The sequence below is a fragment of the Micrasema longulum genome, unplaced genomic scaffold, assembly GCF_059751315.1.
Source record: "Micrasema longulum isolate JH-2025_06_02 unplaced genomic scaffold, ASM5975131v1 h1tg002351l, whole genome shotgun sequence".
NCBI classification, from domain to species: Eukaryota; Metazoa; Arthropoda; class Insecta; order Trichoptera; family Brachycentridae; genus Micrasema; species Micrasema longulum.
The window spans coordinates 52,833-75,478 of NW_028279501.1; the positions used below are offsets into that span (position 1 = coordinate 52,833).

Genomic DNA, 22,646 nt, shown 5'->3' on the forward strand with positions numbered 1-22,646 from the left:
CCCTTTGCCAGTTCAAAGTACGAGTTAACGATTCCTTTTTGGCTTCCCATTCGTCCGGAAGCAAATACTGGGATAACAATTAATCAAAATTACCCTAATTTCTATAAAACACGAATATTCTATTTTCGTGGAGTTTTCCAGTTAGAAACTCAAAAGAATTGAAATAGGTACTAATATAGCCATGCGCCGCCAGAGGCCGCTGTACGTCTCGATCGAGTCAAGTAGAAAATCCACTGTTCAACGCGCGTGTAAAAACATAAGCGATAAATCTAAGCTAGCGTCAAACAAGAGTAGGTGAAATATAAACCTTTTTGTGTAGGTAATAGTTTTAACCACCAGTTTTCTGTATCTCGTTTCGTCAAACCATACCTTTGCCGGCGTGTGTTCCACGTTCGGCAGCTCTCTTGACTCTCTCGCGTCAAGCGGTTGATGGTGAGCGATTCGTATTGTTTATGACGGTGTTTTTCAAATCGTAGTATTGACTGTCAGGCGATAATGCCGGAAAATAATAACAAAAACATTGAATATGAGTTTATACCGTGAAACTAGCTCGTGTTGTTAATGGTCAGTTGTTTTCTCCGTGTGTGCAGTGCGAAACAAAACATTTATGTACGTTTGTGACACTTGTTGAACTACTTTTAACGGTGAAGTTTCAGTGTAAAACAGGAACCTCCGAATATGACTTTCTAAAAATATCGCAGTGCCAATAAGTGACATTTGGAGAATGTAACCTACGTCTAATGTTATGACAGAATTCTATGAAGTGAAATAGTTATTTGAAAAAAGTTTTCACGCGATCTGCCATGATCATTTTCTCTTTCTGAAAATAATGATTTCTGATCGTTTTAAAGTACTAAGGCAAAACATCTTTAAAAGATTTACAGCATTAGTATTGCGATATACCGACATGATTCGTACATAGTTATTATTTTCTCTAATATTCAAAACGAACGAATGAATTGTCGATTTTACCTTAGACAAGTCGAATTTCAGATGAATATTTTTATAATATAAAATGAATGCATTCCTTTTTGACAAATGAATATCAAGTACATTCCCGATAACGCGCAAAATATATTAAACATAAACAAAACGAGTGACAGTGATATAAGTACAACTAAAAGAGAAAAATTGGATTAATTACTGCTGCTGATTTTATAGCGGTAAGTGTTTTATTTATCATATATATTTTTTGTGATGAGCATATAATTGCATACAAGTATTTATGTAAGTGTCCGGGCAGAATAGGAATACAGTTTTACGTGGGCAATAGAATAAAAATCCTGGACGAGTGTTTAAGACTCGACGGCTGCTATCAGGTAAAAATCCCGAAAAGGAAAGCGAGTGGAGAAAAGTCCGCCTTGTAGTGTAGTGGCTGGCGCATTTGCCTACCATGCTTGAGGTCCCGGGTTCGATTCATGGGAAGATCGGCATGAAATAATTGTTTTTAAATGTGATTTTACACCGATGTATTTCATTGTCCTTGGACTTGCACCTGAAGCGTAAGGCTGATCGCCTTACCTCCCTGAAACAGACGATCGAGATGCGCTGCATTTTATTTGACAATGCAGCGCGAATAAGGGTTTGATGATGATGATTTACGAGTATTTGTACCTAATTTAATGATACATAAAGCTCTGCAATGATACTAGAAATAAGTCTTAAGTAGGTATGCTTTAAAATTCTGACAGGCTAAACGATTACGGTGAATGGTGAACGTTATTGTGACATGATCACTAACTTGACACCGCTGGACTTTATTCTTTAAGGCTTTTTGAAAACTGAAGTCTACGAGGTGAGTTCAGAAAATAACGGGAATTGTTAAATTTCGCGGGTTTGGAGAGTCCAAATGTCATTTTTTATAATGTTTGTACACATGTCCCTAAAGTATGCTAAAATTTTCAGCTGTATTGATTGTTTACTTTGTCTGTGGCAGCCGCTAAGGTTAGACACTTTGTAGCTGCAAGACGATTAGTAATCTTGCTTCAATATGTAAATGTTAACAACCATAAAATACTTAAAATGTAAATGCAGTCTAGAATTTCAACAGTCCACGAGCTCAGTAGCTGCAAGACTTGTTATAATATAACTCGTATTTTTAAAACTGAGTTTTTTGATTTTATTTTAATACAATTCACACTAAACTTCATTGTCAAATTAAAACATAATGTAAATGGGGGCTAGATTACTTACCGTCCATGCGATCTGTAGCTGCAAGACGTGCTGGAATATATATTTATTGTACAGCGCCCTTGAGGTGATTTTCACAAAAAATGGCGCTGTATAAATTATACAATTGTAAAAAAATAAAAATAATAATACCACTTTTTAACATAAAAAATAAGAAAATTAGGGGCCCCGATTACAATAGGAAGTAAACATTTTTTTCGATTTTATCTACAAAGTAAAATTAAGTTTTCTGTATAAAAAGCAGAATATGCATACAATTTTTTCTTCCAAACATGTTCAATTGTAGGTTGCGGACGAAGATATTTTAAGTGATCATGCAAATATACTCATTTTAGTACACAAATATCGGTTTTTCATTATAGACAGTCGAAGATAACTCTGTTAACTTCCCATTGTAATCGGGACCCAGATCTGCTTACGTCTGGTCAAGATATACTTTTACTACTTATCTATTTTTATGCTAATTTCTGATTTTTAAGTTAAAAATATATCGTAGCGACTGTCAAAACATTTTAGGATTTAAAAAATACATTTATGTTTTGAAAATTTCAATTATCTTTCCTCTGTAACTAAAATCATCATCAATAATGTGTTACAACTCAATGCCAGTAATAGATAATTGAGCTGTAAGGTATTTCACGAATGCTCATATTTTTTAACTGTCATTTATCGTCCGCATTGAGTTCACCTGGCAGGGTAGGGGATTGCACTATCGTGAAATAGTATCTTAACCTGCCCTAATGGCGCGTGCCTTTAGTTTTATTTGACAATAATGCTTATCATCATAAAATGGCTTCCTCACTTAGCGAAGTCACCGAAGCTTTTCGATGGTTAATGTGACTTCTCTTATCGCAGAAATATTTGAGTAGGTTTAACATTCCAATTCAGAAACCCAATAAATGTGTTGGGTAGACAACATTCCAACAGGGCATTGTATAAACGCGTCAAATTCTACATTTTGTTTTATTTATGCAATCTTACGTTTTCAATGAAGCATTCTTCGGTTTTTGAAAGATACAAAAACGTCGAAATAAAATTGATAGCAAAATAAGAGTACGCTTTATGTATTATGATGGCGCGGTGTTAAACACAACCGTAGAAAACATAGGATTACCCTTAGAGTATATACATCTGTATATACTCTAAGGGATTACTTATATTTATTTCGTCGTTATACATTAAAAATAATTTAGTGCATTAATGTGGTACTCATAACTAATACCCACTGTCATTCATATTTATTTGAATAAAGATGAAAATGGATCTTAATGATAGTAAAATAAGAAAATAAAAAAAACTGTAATTTGGCATACAATGTACATAAAACTTATTTCATATAAATAAAACATGTACCATTTATGAAAATATATTGATTAATTAAAAAAAAAATGTTTATCAGGTCAAATCTTTATGTTCTAAACAGTATTTTTTCACTTGTTTTTTTTTCTACCTTTATCTTTATTTGTTTTCTTTCTTATCTTCATACATTTTGTGTTTCATTGTCTTTTTATTTACGTCCTAATTTATGTTTTTTAATAGCAGTTAAGGCTTTTAAATCTAAAAATAGTCTAAGAAATGCAGCAATGCAAACGATTAAAAACAGTATTTGAATGATGAAATATTTTCGTAATGATCCTTTTACGAAAATTTTGGTAAAACAATATTGGGAGATTGAATTATAAACGTAAATAAACGTAGATTCAAATCAAAGGGTATCATTAATACAAGGTCACGTGTTAGGAAGAAAATTTTATTTGATAACAAACCCAGATACGAAGTTTTAGGTATGGGAATACTTTACAGTTTTATCTTCTTGTATCTTGTATCTAGTATCTAGTTCGCGGAGTAACGATAATTATTATTGTGATGACAATACGCAGATCTATGTGCAGCACCATTTTTACACATTTCCAGGTAAATTAAGAATGGGAAATATATCAAACGTGAAAGTGTACCTGATTATCTGTAGCAACACTTCTCAGCGAGTTCCCAAGAGTTTCGACTTAATTAGCGTGGATTTTTAATGTTCATGTCGGTTTTAATTATAATTGTATTAACTGTTTATATTTATAATTATTTACTGTGCTTTTTCACTATCGTTTATGAATCTTGACGGGATTAAATTCAAAATGAAATAAATTATAAATACTTATTAAAGTAATTCAGCTTATTTTCCATAATTGCAGGCAACAAAATGTAAATGTCAATTGAAAGAAATTTAAGCAATCTACTAAAATTTATCGAACATTTATAAATCTCTAAATATTCATGTTAGATCATTGAATAAAATTACGATTGATAGGTATTATAAGAGATATGACGAAAAAGAAGGAAATTGAGAGTCTAAACAATTATAGAGCTTATGACATGCCATTGGCTACTTAAATAAAAGTAATCATTTTTTACAGGTCCACTTATATTTGAATACTATTCTTGATTTTTGTAAAGTAAAAAAGTTGAAACATTTTTTATGTGTGTGAGATCGTATCGAATATAAATATTTAAGCAAACGTAAAAAAAAAAACATTAAATAATAATTTAGTAATAAAGTAAAATTCATACAGTTTAATATTATACTAAGGATTATTAATAGAAAGCCGGTTAAAAAAATCGACTACCCTGGCAATACTAACAAAATGTCCGCCTTGTTTTATTTAATACTCTGACAGATGGTAAAATAATCGAATTCTTAAATAATATTATTTGTGGATTCGCTACTTACACATGAAGTGTGGTCCCACCCTATTCCTTTTTTAATCCCAATAGTATTTTGACGCTTAAAAACGACACAACACTGCGTTATTTAATTTAAATCGGCAGTTGTGTACTAAACGACGTCTACAGAGTAACTTATGGCCCAAACGTAAAACTACTCACTTATGAGTAGTTTTGTCGGCTTCAGTTTGATGTGCGTACGCGGTTTCTGGACTATTATAACTCTATGGAATATATACAATATATAAAGTACACTAGAACCACGTGGATAAGTCCCACGCAGTTTCGTGTAAAATATTATTAAAAAATAACAAAAGTTGATAATTCAGTTCAGATCAGGAAATATAATTGTTTACTGTACATTTTATTATATATTTATTTATGCATCAACGGTTCAAAGAACCTTTTACACAAAATAATAATGTACAGAAATAATCACAGCAGTGCACAATAATCAAGTAGTACATAATATGAAATAATAGAATAATTAAACTAAAAAATTTAGTGAACATATGATACAAAAAAACAAAAAGTAAAAAAGAAACATAACATCTCTAAATAAAATATAAAAATAACCATTAGAAAATCTTATGTTCTAAATATAAAAATAACATATTAAAGTTGAGAATAACTAGAAAATAATAATTAAAAAAATAATACAACATTAGTATTAAAAAAAATATAAGTTTTTTGAACAGTAAAATAAAAAAAACTTAAATTAACTAAATAATACCTTTATTTAGTGAAATCATCATCATCAGTTGGTTGGAAGAAGTTGCCATTTGGTATAACTCGGCAACAAAATACTAAAATCGTAACAAAAAATATTTACTATCACTATCGCAATAATTATATACCTAATGCGTTTAGTAAGTAAATGAGCGATGTACGGAATTCCAAAAATTCATCATCATCATCATCATTCTATGTCCGGATTACAGCTCTCAGGAGGCATCCGCAGTATATGGCCCAGCCAACCGTATCGCCCCCGCTTGATGACAGTTGTCAATGGAGTTTGCAGCGTCCGTTCTCTCATTACATCACATCCAAGATTCTTCTGAGACACCTATTCTCAAAACTCAGTATTTTGCCGTTTTGGGCCCTAGTCAGGTGCCACGATTCGCATTCGTAGCGAATAGGTGTTATGCATTCTGAAGAAACATCTCCGTTCTCTTCGTTAATCTCTCCTCCTTTCCTCTTTCCTTTTTTTTCCCTTTTCTCATTAAGTAATACTTTTGATATAAGGTTATTTACATACAAATACATTTATTTATATTTTTATATTTCTTTAGCTTTTTTTATCTTTATTTTCTATTGAATATGTTTTAACTTGAATTTGGCAATAAGCCCGCCAATGTACAATTGGCATTATGTACAAAAAGTTATTAAATAAATACATGAAAAATATATAGGCGTTGTATTACTATTATGTATAATTAAATTAATATTGTTAAAAAAAATTCGCATGATTTTTGTGTCGTGTTATTTCGAAACCGTGTAAAAAGAACTCCGGTATATCATCATCATACTGAACATGGATACATCCCTATTTTGGACTTTCTGTATTCAGTCACCAGAAATTCTCTTTATATCATCTGATTATCGTGGGGGGGTCTCCCTCTACTTCTTTTGACTTCACGAAGTCTCCTCTCATCTACCTATTTAGTCCATCTTTGGCCTTTAAATCTGGCAACATGTTCCGCAAATGACCATTCAAACGTATTATTATTATTATTATGGATAACTTATATAGCGCCATTTTCGTAATAAAATACCTCAAGGGCGCTTTACATGGTGATTCTATTGTTAAGTTAATTTAATTTAAACGTAGCCAATGTTTCGGCTACGCCCGTTGCTCCCGGCCTTTTCCGTATCTCGGTGTTTCTAATCCCGTAAGAGAGTTTCATATGTAGCATCGGTGTATAGGTTATATGTTATTCCTTATTATTTTTTTATATCAGACGAAACAGAGAACAGAAATCAGATTTATAAATTTGTTTACTCGATAAAACCTTGGTGGAAAAATGACCTTATCCAAATTCCACTCGCATCTATAGAAGTTAATCCGTGCTTTGCCTTCAATATTTCCATGGGCATTTGAATTTGATCAAGCTAATTCCAGATATTCGTTTCCTTTCACTCTTGTATAAACAGTGGGAAAAAGACTGAGACAGTATTATCAGAAATGGTGTTACGTCTTACGTCTCTACTTGTTTATTTTTCCGACGTTTATAGTTTATACCTTGTGCCAGCAAATTGTATGCAAGATGTGTACATACTTGCGTACGTGTACCTAGTAAAGGGTTGCCATATTTCGCTAGGGTCTCGTCGGGACGTTCTGCAATGGAGATATGTAGTTTAAAAAAAGGTTTTTCACAAAAACAATAGAAATGTTTTTCTTACATTTTATGTGGTGTTTCTTTGCGGAAGAAGTACCGCTGGCCATATGTGTTCTATGACTTAATATTGACGTAATACTACAATATTGATTCTACAGTCCCTGGGCCGCGATTATGAACGGCTATCTTAATCGGCATATACTGAGACGGTATAAACTAATATCGATATTTATTTAAGGTGTGTATATTTGTATGAAAGTTCAAAGTATCTTCGTAGCTAACTGGTAATTGAACATGTTTAGAAAAAAAATTGTAAACATTTAATATTTTTTACACAGAAAACTTAATTTTACTTTCTAGATAAAATTGTAGATAAATTTCAACTTCCCATCAGAATATGTACCCTGGCAGCAGAAGACATTTTTTATCATATTGTTTTTATGAACAGGAATGGAATTACTGGCTTTCACTCTATCGAGGCAAGTTCAGCTTCCATGAAGTTCTTTAGATACATCAATTGCTGAAAGCATTTTCCACCTTATTTTCACATTCATAGTCAATACGGCAGTGGAAAATTTTTGTTGATTGACAGCGTTACACTACGTGAGTTTAAATCGGGATATTATAGGTTTCATTGGAACGTCAGGACAGAAGACTCAATAACGGTGACAGTCCCGATATATCGGGACGGATGGCAACCCTAACCTAGTACCTACATAGTACCACCCGAATACCCAATATTACCCCTCTCCTGCCTTTATTATCCAACTCATATTGAGAAATAAGATGTAAGGATGCGGACACAGTCCTGGAATATAAATTATGTACTTAAAATGATTCCGTGGGTCGAATGGTAAATATTTTGAATGCGTGATGCTAACTTGGATTGGTAAAAAGTACCTGAAACTACTACAATTTATTAAAAAGTATATGCTTTAAAAAATGTTAATGCGAAAGTACACAAATTTCTTTAAATAGGTTTTTCATTTTCAATCTATTCAGTTATTTATTAAAAATAAAATGTACATAACTCACAAGACTTACATATTATAAAAAGATGAAAAATACATAAGAGACTCTTGTGATAATAGTAGGAGAATCCTGCTCCGGAAAACCCCTTCGAATACATGGAACCGATTAACATCCAGAGCGATGTTGTTCAGCATAGCGGTAGCCCTTCCAACAGGCATAGCCATCGGCAAGTTTGTCATGTATATCGGAATATGAAACAATCTATGGTGACGTAGTCTTAGGTAATTATCAGGAACATACAAACCAATGTTCATCATAATCTCAGGACTATCGATAATACTGCGCAACAATCGATAAAAATGTGTAGTCAAGTACACATTCCTTCTAGTCTCTAAACAGTTGTAGCCAAGCATACCCTGGAGAAACTCGGCCGGGTAGAGCCAAGGATAACACCCTCGTTAACTTACTTTATAATATTAAAATGTAGATGATTCATAGGAGAGTTTACTTCAATTTTTAATAGGAAGGTGAGGAGCTTTTTATCAACAACAAAAAATATCCATCACGCTTTTTTGTAGCATAATACTCTGTGTTTCTTCAAGTATTTATTAGATTTGGCCATGTTTTTCTCGATCTTCTTCGTTTTCTGCGTCCATCGAAATTCGCATCGTAAATCTCTTTGGCCGTTCTTTTGCTGTCTATTCGCTCTACATGTCCAAATCAATTCTTTTTTGATTTTGTCGCTAATTCTTACCTAAGCCTTACATATGCACGGATCTCGACATGCATCCATGGTACGTAGTTTTACCATTCATTCGCCTGAGAAATTGTCTTTCGACAGCATTTTGTTTCAGTGAGTTTTCTCCTTTGAGAAAAGTATTTGATTGTTGTATGTAAATATCTCCACCCTGCGTATCTCTGGCTACTTCTTGTCTCCACTTGCCCCGTATAACCAATTCTAGCCCGAGGGTGTGTTACTAACTCCTCTATCATTAAATTCAGTATGAATATACTTACATCAACGTTTAGGCCTATTTCACATGTATCGTCCAAATCCACAGGGCACGGTAAAATAAGGGTAGATTGACTTTTATTATACTCTCATCCTCTCATGTACTTATTTAAAATTTGTTCAGGGGCTACTCTCGGGTAAAAATCTTGCAAAAGAAAATCGAGTGGAGATTAGTTGGCTTATGGTGTGCTGGTTATTTCGTTTGCCTGGCATTAAATAAATAAATATACGAAAAATCTGGGGCTGGGATCTAAAAGGGCCAATGTCGTAGATCACAATATTAAATAGGATAGTAATTTTTCAGCCATTTTGTGCCGTTATAATTAACTGCTTGACATGTTTGATAACGAATATGAATAAAAAACATTACCACATATGTATGTATTATGTATGTATAAAATTTATAAATATGTATATTTTTCTACTGACATCAACCATTAAATGTTAGCAAGAAAAAAATGGTAACTGACATTGGCCCTTTTGGATTCAAGCCACCAAAATATAAATTTACCATTTGTTATTTTATCGTGTCGTGTGGATTTTTAACATGATGTGAAATAGGCCAAATAGTGATTGCTATTCAAATATGCCATGTTGAATTCGAAATATTTTTTTTAAGTGACGATTATATTTTAATATCTTTATATTTATAATGTTTTGACTCCTTTTAACGAATCTTCGAACTTCAAAACCATAATGTATATTTCTCGACATGGACATAACATAACTCATTTCGTTTCGAGTGTTCGGAACCAATCTGACTCAGCAACGCTTGAAACTTGAAACAAATTAACTTTCTGGGTCCTTGGCCCGACATAATATTACCCACATTACTCGAGACAATGATCCTACTAATGCTTCATCACTCAATACGACACGTGGTTTAACGAAAGAATTTAAGGTTGTAACTTGATATACCATACACCATACACACACCTTACACCCTGTCGTGTCGATGCGTATTTCTTTACAAAATACATTCAACCACGCCGTGTCCCCTATACACACGGTGAATTCTTCACATTCACACCACACACGCCCAATTTCTTAAGTATGTTTGTTAATAAATTACAATAAACCATACAATATTATAGGTACATATCATGTTAAAAATGTAGGCAAGGTAGCTTTTGTAGGAACCTAGGAACAACGATTTCTGTTCAGATTTGACTAACATTCTATACTTGAAAATGTCACATGAGTACTAGTAAAATGTACACAATGGATGTATTGTGCATGCATATTTATTTATGAGAGTTTCTAAATTGATTTAGTATGTGTAATGTCACCAAATTGCGAAACGAGATGAAGCTAACCTTTAGATTACGACATTATTTTGGAATAAGTAGTGCATTTTTAATAGGTTTTTATTCTGCCGTCAAAAAGAGCGTAACTTACACCCATTAAAAAATAACATTTTTCTCAAATCAGATGCGCTAATTATTGTTTATTTTTTGTAGTTTTTACAAGTAGTTTTTTAAATATTTGAAAAAAAAAATATATATTTAAAAAAAAAATCATTTTATAAACTACTTTAGACTAATACTATCGCCTGACGTTTCTACATTTAATGGAGCAAATTGAATGTGCTTAGGATTTTAACGTTTTAAAACGAATATTAAACTATAGGTACACATATTAAAATTTACATGACGTTGTGAGGGTATTAGGAAATTATATTGGTGTTGGTAATAATTAAAAGTAAAATTCTTTAATTCAATTTAACTTATTTCTCCATTAAGTTTCTAATTATGTAAGTAATGAAAATACTACGAATAAAGTAATCGTAAATAATCCTGTAATAATTATTAGTCCCCATTTTTTTATAAAGTCCCCAAGTAAAATCACATACATAAATAAAAAATAAAAATACACAAAAAAAATATCATATAGTAGGTATAACTCTTGTATAATGTCAGTATTTTTTTTATCTGTTTTTTTTTCCATATACATATTATTTACAAAGAAATATAATTACAAAAATACACTTAAGAAAAACACATCTTAAAATTAAGCTAAAACATGAATTGGAAAAAATGCCCACAAGGACTTCAGCGTCTGAGCGTGGGCCATTCCTTTTTTAATTATTAAAAAGTTAATAGCATATATACATGGTATGACATGAACATGAAAAAAAAATCCTATATGGGTGCGAATCTTGGCACTTTACCAAAGCTCAGAATACCAAACTTCTGAGTTTTGAGAGTAGGTTCTTGAGGAGAATATTAGGCATAAGATGGTTTGATTTCATAACTAACGTTGAAGTCCAAGAACGGACGCCTCAGCCTCCTATAACGATTGTCTCGAGGATGCGGCGGTGGACCTGGCTCGGACATGTGCTACGCGTGCCTCAGGAGAAGCCAAACCCAAGTTGCCTGTTCTTTAAACCTGCGGGCTCACGCCGTCCTGGAATACTTGCACAACAGTTTATTAACAAATACCACAACGACATTCAGCAGTAACTGTCAACACTGAGCACTGACCTATTCTTTTTAAAATGAATAATGCCAAAAACGGTCACTGCGAACGCCACATGTCCTATGTGATACATAATATGTCAACGGTATCTTATCAAATAAAAATAGTCCTTCGGAAACAATGTTCGAAAGACTAGTTTCGAAATAGAGAATCTTCAAATAATATTTGTAATCTGCAAGCTTGTTTTAGTACTAAAAAAACTGACTTGGGTTAAAGATATAAAATATAGTGTATTTTTTTGTATGAAGGAATAAGCTGAGGTAATCGGCTAGTTTCACCTTTCACCGAGAACGGGCTGGGCGTTGGGCGCTCGGTGGTGATTTATAATAAACATCAATTATTTTATTTATTTTCGCATTAACACATTTACTATAACACATTATTAAAAATCAAATATCAAATAAAAGCTGTGCATAATTTATTATTTTTAAGATTCTTCCCTGGTAGGTAGTGTAGGTACCTAGTATCTACCTACCTATCTCATCAAAATATTTTTTCTCACCGTCTTAATTAAGTCAATAAACTACACAAATAATGCCTAGCGTACTTGCCTTGATCGCAAATCTCCGCGTGTCTTTCGTGTTCATTTTACCTACTAGTTCTTATGTATTTGGTGTCCTCGACTTTTGATGCCTAATTTGCATTATTCATCCATTACAGTCGGAATAATTGTTCCGCCATTCTCCTATGCCTTTGTAAAATACAATTCCTTTAACTTCTCTGAGAATCATACATCAAACTTAGTTTTAAAATAAAACCATAAATCTTGGCTTGAATGTACCTGGATTTAACATTTTCCTCCTTATGATTATAACTGGAATGAGTCCTATAGATACTGGGGTGGAGAATTGAGTGGATCAGAAGTCTGAGCCTCGAACCCCACTCTACCCTAACTCGATTCCCATTTTCTAATGGTGAGTTATTTACAACTTTTAAAAACGGAAATATTTCTTTAAAAAAAAAAACTGCGATGCTAACACTAAGGAATATCGCTCCTTCATGACAATCAATAGTGATACTAAAGGAAATTACTTTTTTATTCAGAATAACCAAATAAAGTTATGATTAATTAAAACCAATACAGCACAAAAAATAAGTAAAGAGGTAAATATTTTCATTATATGTATTTTTTTAAAATAAATTGTAAGTGTATAATATTTTGTATGTATTATGTTCAATTGTTCGGTAACAATGCGTTTACCCACATATTTACTAATACTTAGTATTTCAATAGTATTATACAATAATGTACACAGCGCAGCCTTTACTGAAATTGTTGAAACTGCGTATTGTTGAAATGAATGAAACGTTATTTTTTGCTTGAGAACAATGGCAATGCCGAAGTAGGTACCTAGGTTGTAGGTTTAAATTAAATTAATAATAATGCATGCCCGATAGTACGAGAAACGCGACTTCATAATGCTGAACGATTAGCATTTGATAATCATGCAGCAACATTTCGCACTTGAGCAAAAATAATTACTAAAGCCCAAAATTTTCGTTTTGCTGAGTACTCAGAAATGTCATTCAATATATCGCACCCCCGGAGTACCATAGTACACTATGGTATGTCGACATCGGCCATTTTGCAGGAGAGCAAACACGAACATTTTTAAATTTATTAATGGTCGTAACTTAATACAGATTGATATTATATATAATGCTCATTTGACTGTTAAAATATGATAATAACACTGAAGCATCATAATTACATCAGGGTTCTTCTCGATGTTTTTCTCAATTGGTTTCAAAGAATACTAAAGTTTGTGTTATATCTCTTTAAAAAAAATGTAGAGATACGTGAGTGTTCTCCAAAGAACAAAAATAGTTAACCTTTATTAATAACGCATAACAGCAAAATTTAGACTTACGACAGTGTACTTCTGGGGGTGCGATATTTGCTATCCCTGTAATTAACGGCATGATTCTTTTAAATATTTGTGGCCTTAAAGAAAAAGTGAATGCCATAGCAATGTTCTTTTATTCAAATTCAAGGAATAAAAGTGGCACAATGATCCTGTGGATATGCCTTTGTTTTTGCAAGTGAATGTTAGTTTACTGATATTGCGGGTGTGTGTGATCTGCTTTCCTGTAAAAATGAGGTTTTTTTTCATGTAATAAGTAAATAGGTATGTATTCCTCTCTAATGGTGTAGGCAAAAAATCAGTGAGGTATTATTCAAAATTTTATCATGAAATTGTGTTAAAGAACCTTATTTTTATTTCGTTCCATATGCGCATATGGCAATAAACTTAAATTATAAACTTGTTTCAATTAAGGAATCAATATAAAAATATAAGGTTTTGTGCCGTGCACTTTATTGCTAAAAGCGTCAGTAATATGTGATAAAACTATTATATATTGCACTTCATCAATGCTTGTGCTACGACACTTATTACGTCTTTTTTTTGAGAAAATAAAAAATTGTAACATAGGTTTCAATAAAAAGATGTTAAAAATACAAAGGGGCAACAGATCGAATGAATTAACTGTGTATTTTTTAAAGACGATTATTATTACGTAAACAGTCAAGCAACAAGTCATATTATTGTATCGTTTATAGAACCTCATTTTCGTAATATCCACAAGGGCGCTTTACACAAGTGATTCGATGAATATAGATTTTAATTTGACTTACAGAAAAAAAAAATCACTAAAACAATTTATTTTGTCATCGCTTGCTACGGATTTATTCAAATGATTTAGACATTTAGAGAACAAGTGAGTTTTTTTTCTGTAACGTCACGCCACTCTCACAGTTTTGCACTTTTGCTCGGAGAATATGCCATAGGGTCTGCGACAGCAAAACCGCGTTCACCGAATTTGGTGCCTTTATTGGATATTTCGCGATAAACATGAACGTTTTAAAGTAATTTTAACCCAAAAAAATCCCAGTAAAAGCACTTATAAAAGTAATAAAATTTTAATTTGCTATGATGCGTGCGTATCAATTGATATTTTATTACTTAATGTTAATGCGCGCAGGAAACAATGTAATATTTAAACTCGAAATTGCCTAATAAATTAAATAAATGATTTCTTTGTTCGCGCCTGGGTACGAGTATCACGTTCTTCTATACATGGCAACACGGTGTATCAATCATCGCGTGTTTAATTAATGGACATTAAAATAATTGACACGATCTTAGCTAAACATTCGAATTTATGTTTACATTTCAACGTGCACTTGAACAGAAATTATAAACCATTTTGTTGCGACTGCGACTAAAAAATAATTAACCTCAAGTATTTTAGGTTATGTATATATTATTAATTTGTATTCGAGTTGAAAATGTCAGTTTGAAGTTCCCGCCAAAGCTTTCAAAATCATTTAAGTGGCTGTAAAATGCGGTATGTTTCAATTTGAATTTTTATTTATTGTTATTTGGCCGATTTATAAAGCGCCATTTTTGTGAAAAACCACCTCAAGGACGCTTTACAATTTTATAAGTAAACTTTCATTCTAAGGTCAAGTTACATATTATATTTTCTGATTTAAAATTGAGGGTATGAATATTTTAAATGTTTCTGTAGTCGGTAGTGGGTACCAGGTAGAAACAACAAAACCAGAAAAGACAGTAGATAACAATATGTAAACAAACAATAAAAATGAATATACCTAGGCAAGAATATCATAAAATATTGGCTGCAATAAAAAAAATATAACTATACTTATAAACCTGAGAGTTCCCTTTTAAGATAAAAAAAGGTATTCTCACAGTAAAAAAAAAATATACAGGTAAATAAAACTTCTTTTTTAAAAGATCACAACAAAATATAATATTAAACATAATATTATAAAAATGATATGTTTTGACAATTTTATAGAATAAACACCAAAAGCAAAAATAAAAAGCTGAACTATCTTATAAATATTTATCTTATTTACATTTAATTTTTCTTATAAATATAAGAAAAAATAATTTTTAAAAATCAATGAAACAAATAATTGATTTCAGTACCTTTTCAAATATGAATGTTGATCGGTATAATCTTTCGAATTTGTTTGTATGGATTTTATTCTGTAGTGGACACGTCACGACTTTCTAGTAAGTAAAATGGCACCCATAAATAAATTGTCTAAGTCTAGCTGCTTTGCTGGTTAAGGCGCCAATTTAAAATGAACATGACAGCTCTCGAGTGGTCCAGATCACGACTGCAACCGATTACAGCGAGATCTAACGTAATGGCGTGTTCGCCAGTAGATTCAATAATTACATTTTATCAAAAGGAAAATAAACACGGTAGAATTATAAAATATTATTCAGCATTTTTGAGGATAGAAGACAGTGCATGTAGAATGGTAACTTAATATTTACACATTTATGTATTTACTGGTACCCGAAGCGTAAGACTGACTTTCGCATCCTGGTGTGGATAGAAAAATGATGATGATAATTATTATTTTACTTAAATTTACTTGATGAAAAAGGCGTATCATTATAATAAAGAATTATTACTTATTAGTTCACGGTACAAAATATATTATTTGTGTACTATATTTGGATCGCCTAGAGCTACCATCGAACTCGTACCTATAATTTATCAATGGCAAATGCGTAACAAAACTAAATTTTATCATGATGACTTACCTCATTTAAATTCAGCAATTTGTTCCGACAACATGAAAGCTATCCATTACATAAAGCAGGGTATCTACAGTCTATCTACGGGGGTTCTTTTTACACATTGTGTGTTAGTTCGGACGCAAGTTATGAGGCTAATTATTCAAATCTGATCAACTGTCGAACACTAATTAATTTTATATTTAAAACCGAGATCCTAGATCTGTATATATTTATGTATGACAAAATAATTTTTCTATCCTCTCCTAACGATGCAAAGGGCACTACATTGTTCGTTATATTGCAGCGTATCACGATCACTCGATTCATGAAGACGTATCTTACGCTTTACACACAGGCCAAAACATTTATTCACCATTTAAAATGGATTTATTTCACTGTTTTTACAATGTGCAGAGGCTCTTCGTTACTTTGTTTCAGGTCCCGACTATCTAGGAATTTCCTGTGTTTAGACAGGATCTTTTTTGTTGTAATTTTTTTTTTATTGGATGATTCTAAAACAATAGAAATCGATATCTACTTATAATTATAAAAATTGGAACACCAATATAAATTACAAAATATACATTTTATTACGTCTTATACGTTCTTATTTTCTCTTTTTTTTCTTAAATAAAAAAACTTGTTTCTTATGTTTAACTCAATTTTATTCCTTTAACTCAATCTTTATTTTTATCTTTCACTTAATCTTTATTATTACTTAAATTGATTTAATTAAGCTACACACTTATTTTATATAATTTATGAAAGATGGTGGAGTTCTATAATTATCGAGGATATATTTAAATAATGTTAGCAATGCTTACTTAAAAATTGCATGTTTTTTATGTATCCCTGTTGAACTCCCAAATAAATAAATTAGCTAAAAATAACGAGATAAATGCATAATTAAAATAACAACAGCCAAAATATTATGTCAGGTAAATCATTCAAAGGATAAAAAAATAAAGTTCGTTACACATCGTGCTTTAATATTTTGTTGGGTTCTCTTCTTAACTGAAAACCAGAAATTAGTTGAATACGTGTTAACCTTGCTGAAAACCAAACCCGGGGCCTCAGGTATTGTAGTCAAAAACTTTAACCAACCATAAGGCGAAATAATCTTCGCACATCCTTTTTTGTTTTTTTTTTTATCTAAATCTAAAGGTACCTATTGTCCAAAACCCTCGTCCAGGCTTTTGGTTCTATCTCACACACATAACTGATAACTGTATTCCTCATTCTGCCCGGACACGAGAAAATGTACCTAACTACAATTTATTATCAATGCATTGTGCATGAAATGGTGAACAATGTTGTTTTGAAATAAATTTTGGGTAGAGCTTAGGGTTTAGGGTAAAGTATCTCTTGACTACTTAAAATAAAATAGTATATCAAAATCATTGAGGATAATCATCGAGGGATTTTTACCAAGGTAAAATTACCTTTGAAACTGATATTTTTGTACGAGAAGAGAATATATTATAACATAGAAGTCTTGAAGTTCTTTTGAAGGTTTTATTTTATTGGCTGGTTCAAGTGATGATTTTACACACTGTATAGGTACGTTTGAACATTCATATCAGTTTCTTGATTTTCATGACTTCTCAGTACGTTTGCTGGCTTGTAAATATTCATATGAGAGTTTCTTAGTACCCTTCCCGTAATCTGTACGTCAGCATGTATTAAAATTGAACTATTTCGCTTGAAAATACAATTTTTTTTGGCTTAAAAATTGAATTCTATGTTTCTGATGTGTGTACAATTGTACATTCAATTAAGGTCTAAGAACTACACGGTTTGCTTACTTGCAGGCGTAATGTTTGTTCAGTACTGATGGAATCTTTCCGTGACTGCTCAACTTGAAATAAAATTATATCTAAAAATCCTTTTCAAAAGTCGCTCTCTCGTGCACGCATATAATCATTTTCTTGTTTCATTTATTATCTTTAATCTTACGAAGCAGAGACCCAAAGGAAAAAAACATTAATACGTCGACTTTGTTCCGAAACTGAAAGAATTATACTTAGTTATATCGTGCCTGTTTTCTGGCTTCGTATAGAAACGCAGTATGGCAAGACGGGTTTCAAGAACGCTGGTCTATAGCTCTTAGGTACTTAGTAAAGAAGTAAAGTTATAAGATCTCCTCACTTCTCCGTGCTCCTGGTACCTCTTGAGGAACAAAGACCCGGCGGCACGAGCCACGCCGCGGGCATTGAAACCAGTCCCAGCCAGATTACTTTTTGTTCTCTTAGCAGCAGTTTCCTTTGTTTGGATTTCACTCGAAATGACGAATATGCATGCGTTACGTAATACTACAATGTTTACCTTTACCTTCTCGACATCTCATGCTCCTGATAACCGTTACTCTTATCTCGAGATTTGTTTGTTTGTTCTTTCAAAGAAAGCCCCAAAGCCTTTTTAAACAATTTGCCTGCCTCTCTCACCCAAGTACCTCCCAGCTATTATGTTCACTCGAGTGCTTTTTTCAGCATTTTGTTTTATGAAATAAGCGTTCATTGTCCAATTAATATAAAAGAGAATTTCGTTTGCTTTAGTGCTAATGATAATTGAACATTTAATTATGAAGTCAGTGAGTTCATTTATATAATGGAGTGTAGAGTATGATATAAGTACTAATTTTAAAATTACAACAAAATAACGTTTAGGAGTAGGTAGTAGGTACTATAATGTTTGCTAATGACGATTTTGTCAAATGGTATTTTATTTTTTATTTTTTTTATTTTTTATACATTAAACACCCCTAGAGATTTTGCAATACAAATTTGCTTACATAAAACATAATACATAATAAAGTTTATAAACAAAAATAGATAGCAGTTATACGAGTACAGAGGTTTAAAAATAAGGTTGATAAAAACATGTTTAAGAAGTTATAGTAGAAGTATTTCAAAAGTTCTTAATTTACTTGTTACAATGTGTAATTTAATATATCTGAAAGAGTAAAAAAAGAAATTAAAAGCATATACACATATTTATATAAACAAATATAGAAAAGTTATTTCATCACCATAATAATTTAGTAGCAAGGGAGTGACTAATTTGAACATTTATTTAAGTGGTAACTTATTACATTGTACTTAACATAATTTTTTATTTAATTAAAGCAGGCGAAGTATTAAATATATCAAAAAGAAGGTTGAATTTATTGGCATTTAGGTGAAATCGAACTAACGGAGAGAACTGAGCATAATTTGTATGAAATGATTTAGTATAGAAAGTACATCTAAGCCTGGTGGTCTTAAAATGAATCCTAAAATTCATTTTATTTAACAAACATGGACAATCTATAACACTATTCACAATATTATATAGTGTGATAACATCAGCTACTATGCGTCTAGTTGAAAGGTAATATTTAGGTTTAATCAAAGCGTAATATTTAGGTATTATGTTTGTTTGTAATTCAAACAATTTTAATGATAAATAATGCCGAAAACAATATTCAATGCCCCGCTAATAAGATCGCCTGAAAATCCCTGGTTTGAAATAATATTTCAACAGTACACAATGCCTCGATTATGAACGCTATCTTCATCTGTATATATGTATCGAGACGGTATACTTAACTTCTGTACGATAGTACTTCGGCTTGTTTCGATTATATGATGTCGATATGACAAGTAGGAAGAACATACCGAGGTAAGATACATATAGTACAGAAGTTAAGTATACCGTCTCGATATATACCGATGAAGATAGCGTTCATAATCGAGGCACTGGTGTTTAAAGTTTAAAACATAGATGTGGTCGGTAGTCAGATGGCAGAAGGGACCATCTGTATTTTTGTCTGTGTTTTAGTTTTTAAAAGTTTTAATGAATATTTCAGTAAATACACGAAGAAAAAAAATTAAAAAATCAGCATCATTTAGAATGGTAATTTATTATTGAGAAGCAACACTAAAATATTTTAGTTTGTGGATTAAAGTCTTGAAATTAAGACGTTTTTCAGTTCTCCTGAACATTTTTGAAAATTACAGATGGTCCCTTCTGCCATCTGACTACCGATGTACTCTATGGTTTCAAGTCTGTTGAACGTAAATGGTACACAGTACACACATATGAATAATGATTGTTTTATCGAAACACGATGTTTGGCTCAGTTCACGCCTGTGTTTTCTATTTGTGTTGTTTTGATTGGATTCGTTCAACCTCTCTCTAATATCCCCGTATATCACATTACTGTTCCGACTGACACAAGCCACATTGCCATATCGACCGTGCTCGTAAATGGCCCACACAAAGTAACACGTCCCGGTATCGAATTTACAATACATTTCGTGTTACTGATTCCACGCACAGATTCAGTATTAGATTTGGCCAACGAAATGGCCGAAAGGTTTTGCGCAATCTGTTTATACCGGTTGATATTATTAGTTATCAATATAGCAACTAATCACTTATTTTCTGACGGGCGTGTTTTGACTATAAGACTAAAATGTTTTGAAATATGCGTAAATTATAGATATACAAATTAATTTAAAGGATTTTAAAAATGAAATTGATGTAGTTGGTGTCCGGGTGAATGTAGAATAGATTTTCGTGTGTGAAATAGAACCGGAATCCTGCACGAGTGTTTTTGACTGGATTTGACTCTCAGGCCTCGGGTAAAAATCCCGAAAAAGGAAACCGAGTCCAGAAAAGTCTGTCTCGTAGTGTTACTGCCATCATAAGCAAAAAGACAGTTATTTGCAACAACAACAACAACAAACCATCACGCCGTTTCCCCGTAGGGGTAGGCAGAGAGGATAGAACGCCATAACACTCTATCTTGGCATACAGACCTCGCTTCCTCTACATTCATACAATGTAGAGGAAGTCATATTTTAAAAATGACCTAAGGTGTCGTATATACTAAAAAGATATGACACTTTTTACTACAATATTTATCAACTCAATTCTAATTAAAAAATTATTTTTTTGCAACAAATATATTTTCTTTACTAACTTTGTATACTTTGTGGAAATTTGGTATTAGTTCTACACTATATCTGTTTGTTTACTATAAATAAGTATGTAAAACTGTTGGTTTCTCAAATAAAATAAAATAAAATAAAATAAAATAAAATAAAATAAAATAAAATAAAATAAAATAAAATAAAATAAAATAAAATAAAATAAAATAAAATAAAATAAAATAAAATAAAATAAAATAAAATAAAATAAAATAAAATAAAATAAAATAAAATAAAATAAAATAAAATAAAATAAATAAATATTTCACTGGGCTCTGATAGCGAAAAGATAATGACGCTTATAATATAAAATTATGTTTTTTTAAATGTGTATGAAAAGCACTCCCCTAATTGCTTTCTGAAATAAAATGTTTGTTTTTTATATTCTTTTTATTACGTATAATTACTATTTAATTTATTAAATTAATGTAAGCGTCCATAACGATAATCTTATAGAATAGTCTGTAATTAAAATATACCTCGCGTCGCATAATATTGCGGAAATAAACTTGGAATCATGTGAATTTCATTGAACGCGGAAGGCGAAGTATGTAGACTAAATATCCAAAATGGTTCCGCATCAAGAGATTTGTTGATGTAGGCTCTTCGTTATTCTGGTCTGCTGATTATTATGACTACAGTAGAGTGGCCTTGATGCCTCCTCAATAACATTCCGTAGCACTTCAATCTCAAGTGGTGAAATCTATCTTCATATACCGGCTTAATATTTACATACTATCTTTGCTAAAGCAGATGAAGTAAAATTGAAAGCGATGTTGAATTAATAAATAAAATCTATAGCATTACATGCAAAAGTATTTACATTAAAATTTCACTGAATATTAGTATACAACAACTTAAAAGTATCTAACATTAGTTGAAATGTTTGACTCCAAAGTCAAAGCTTAAATTTAAATGATATTACTTACATGTTATGTATGAATCTTTTTTCGTAGATTTAATGGTTTTAACAACTATGTTTGATTATGTCCAAATGCTTGCAGACTGGCTGGATTTCCTCCCTAGGGAGTTGTTCATATTTAAATTTATTTCAACAGAGAGGGAAAAAGTTTTCGAGAAGGGAATATGGAAGTCTAGGCATTTACAGGGCTTATGACCTGTCATTAGCTGGTTTAAGTGGCCACTTTACACACTGTGTAACATTCACCATTCTGCCCATGTTTGAACATCCACATTTCCTCAACTCTTCCATCTGTTGACTTTTGTGAAGTGAAAGAGCTGAAACCTTTATCACGTGGGTGAGATTCATCCGGCTGAACCAAATCACCTACTAGGCAACGCCTGGAAACAATTTTCCAATTTTTATACTTCTTCTTTTACCAGGTAGTAATTCAACAATGTTTGATTATGTCCAAATGCTTGCAGACTGGCTGGATTT

At 31.8% G+C, this 22,646-nt stretch overlaps 1 protein-coding gene across 1 annotated transcript in view; it reads left to right on the forward strand.

Moving 5' to 3' along the window:
• Nucleotides 1-406: 406 nt before the first annotated feature.
• Nucleotides 407-22,646, forward strand: part of LOC148272378 (uncharacterized) — a 56,821-nt gene continuing 34,581 nt past the window's right edge. The window contains exon 1 of the mRNA XM_088240124.1: nt 407-1,163. The gene's annotated coding sequence lies outside the window, so the exon portion shown is untranslated. The remainder of the gene's footprint in view (nt 1,164-22,646) is intronic.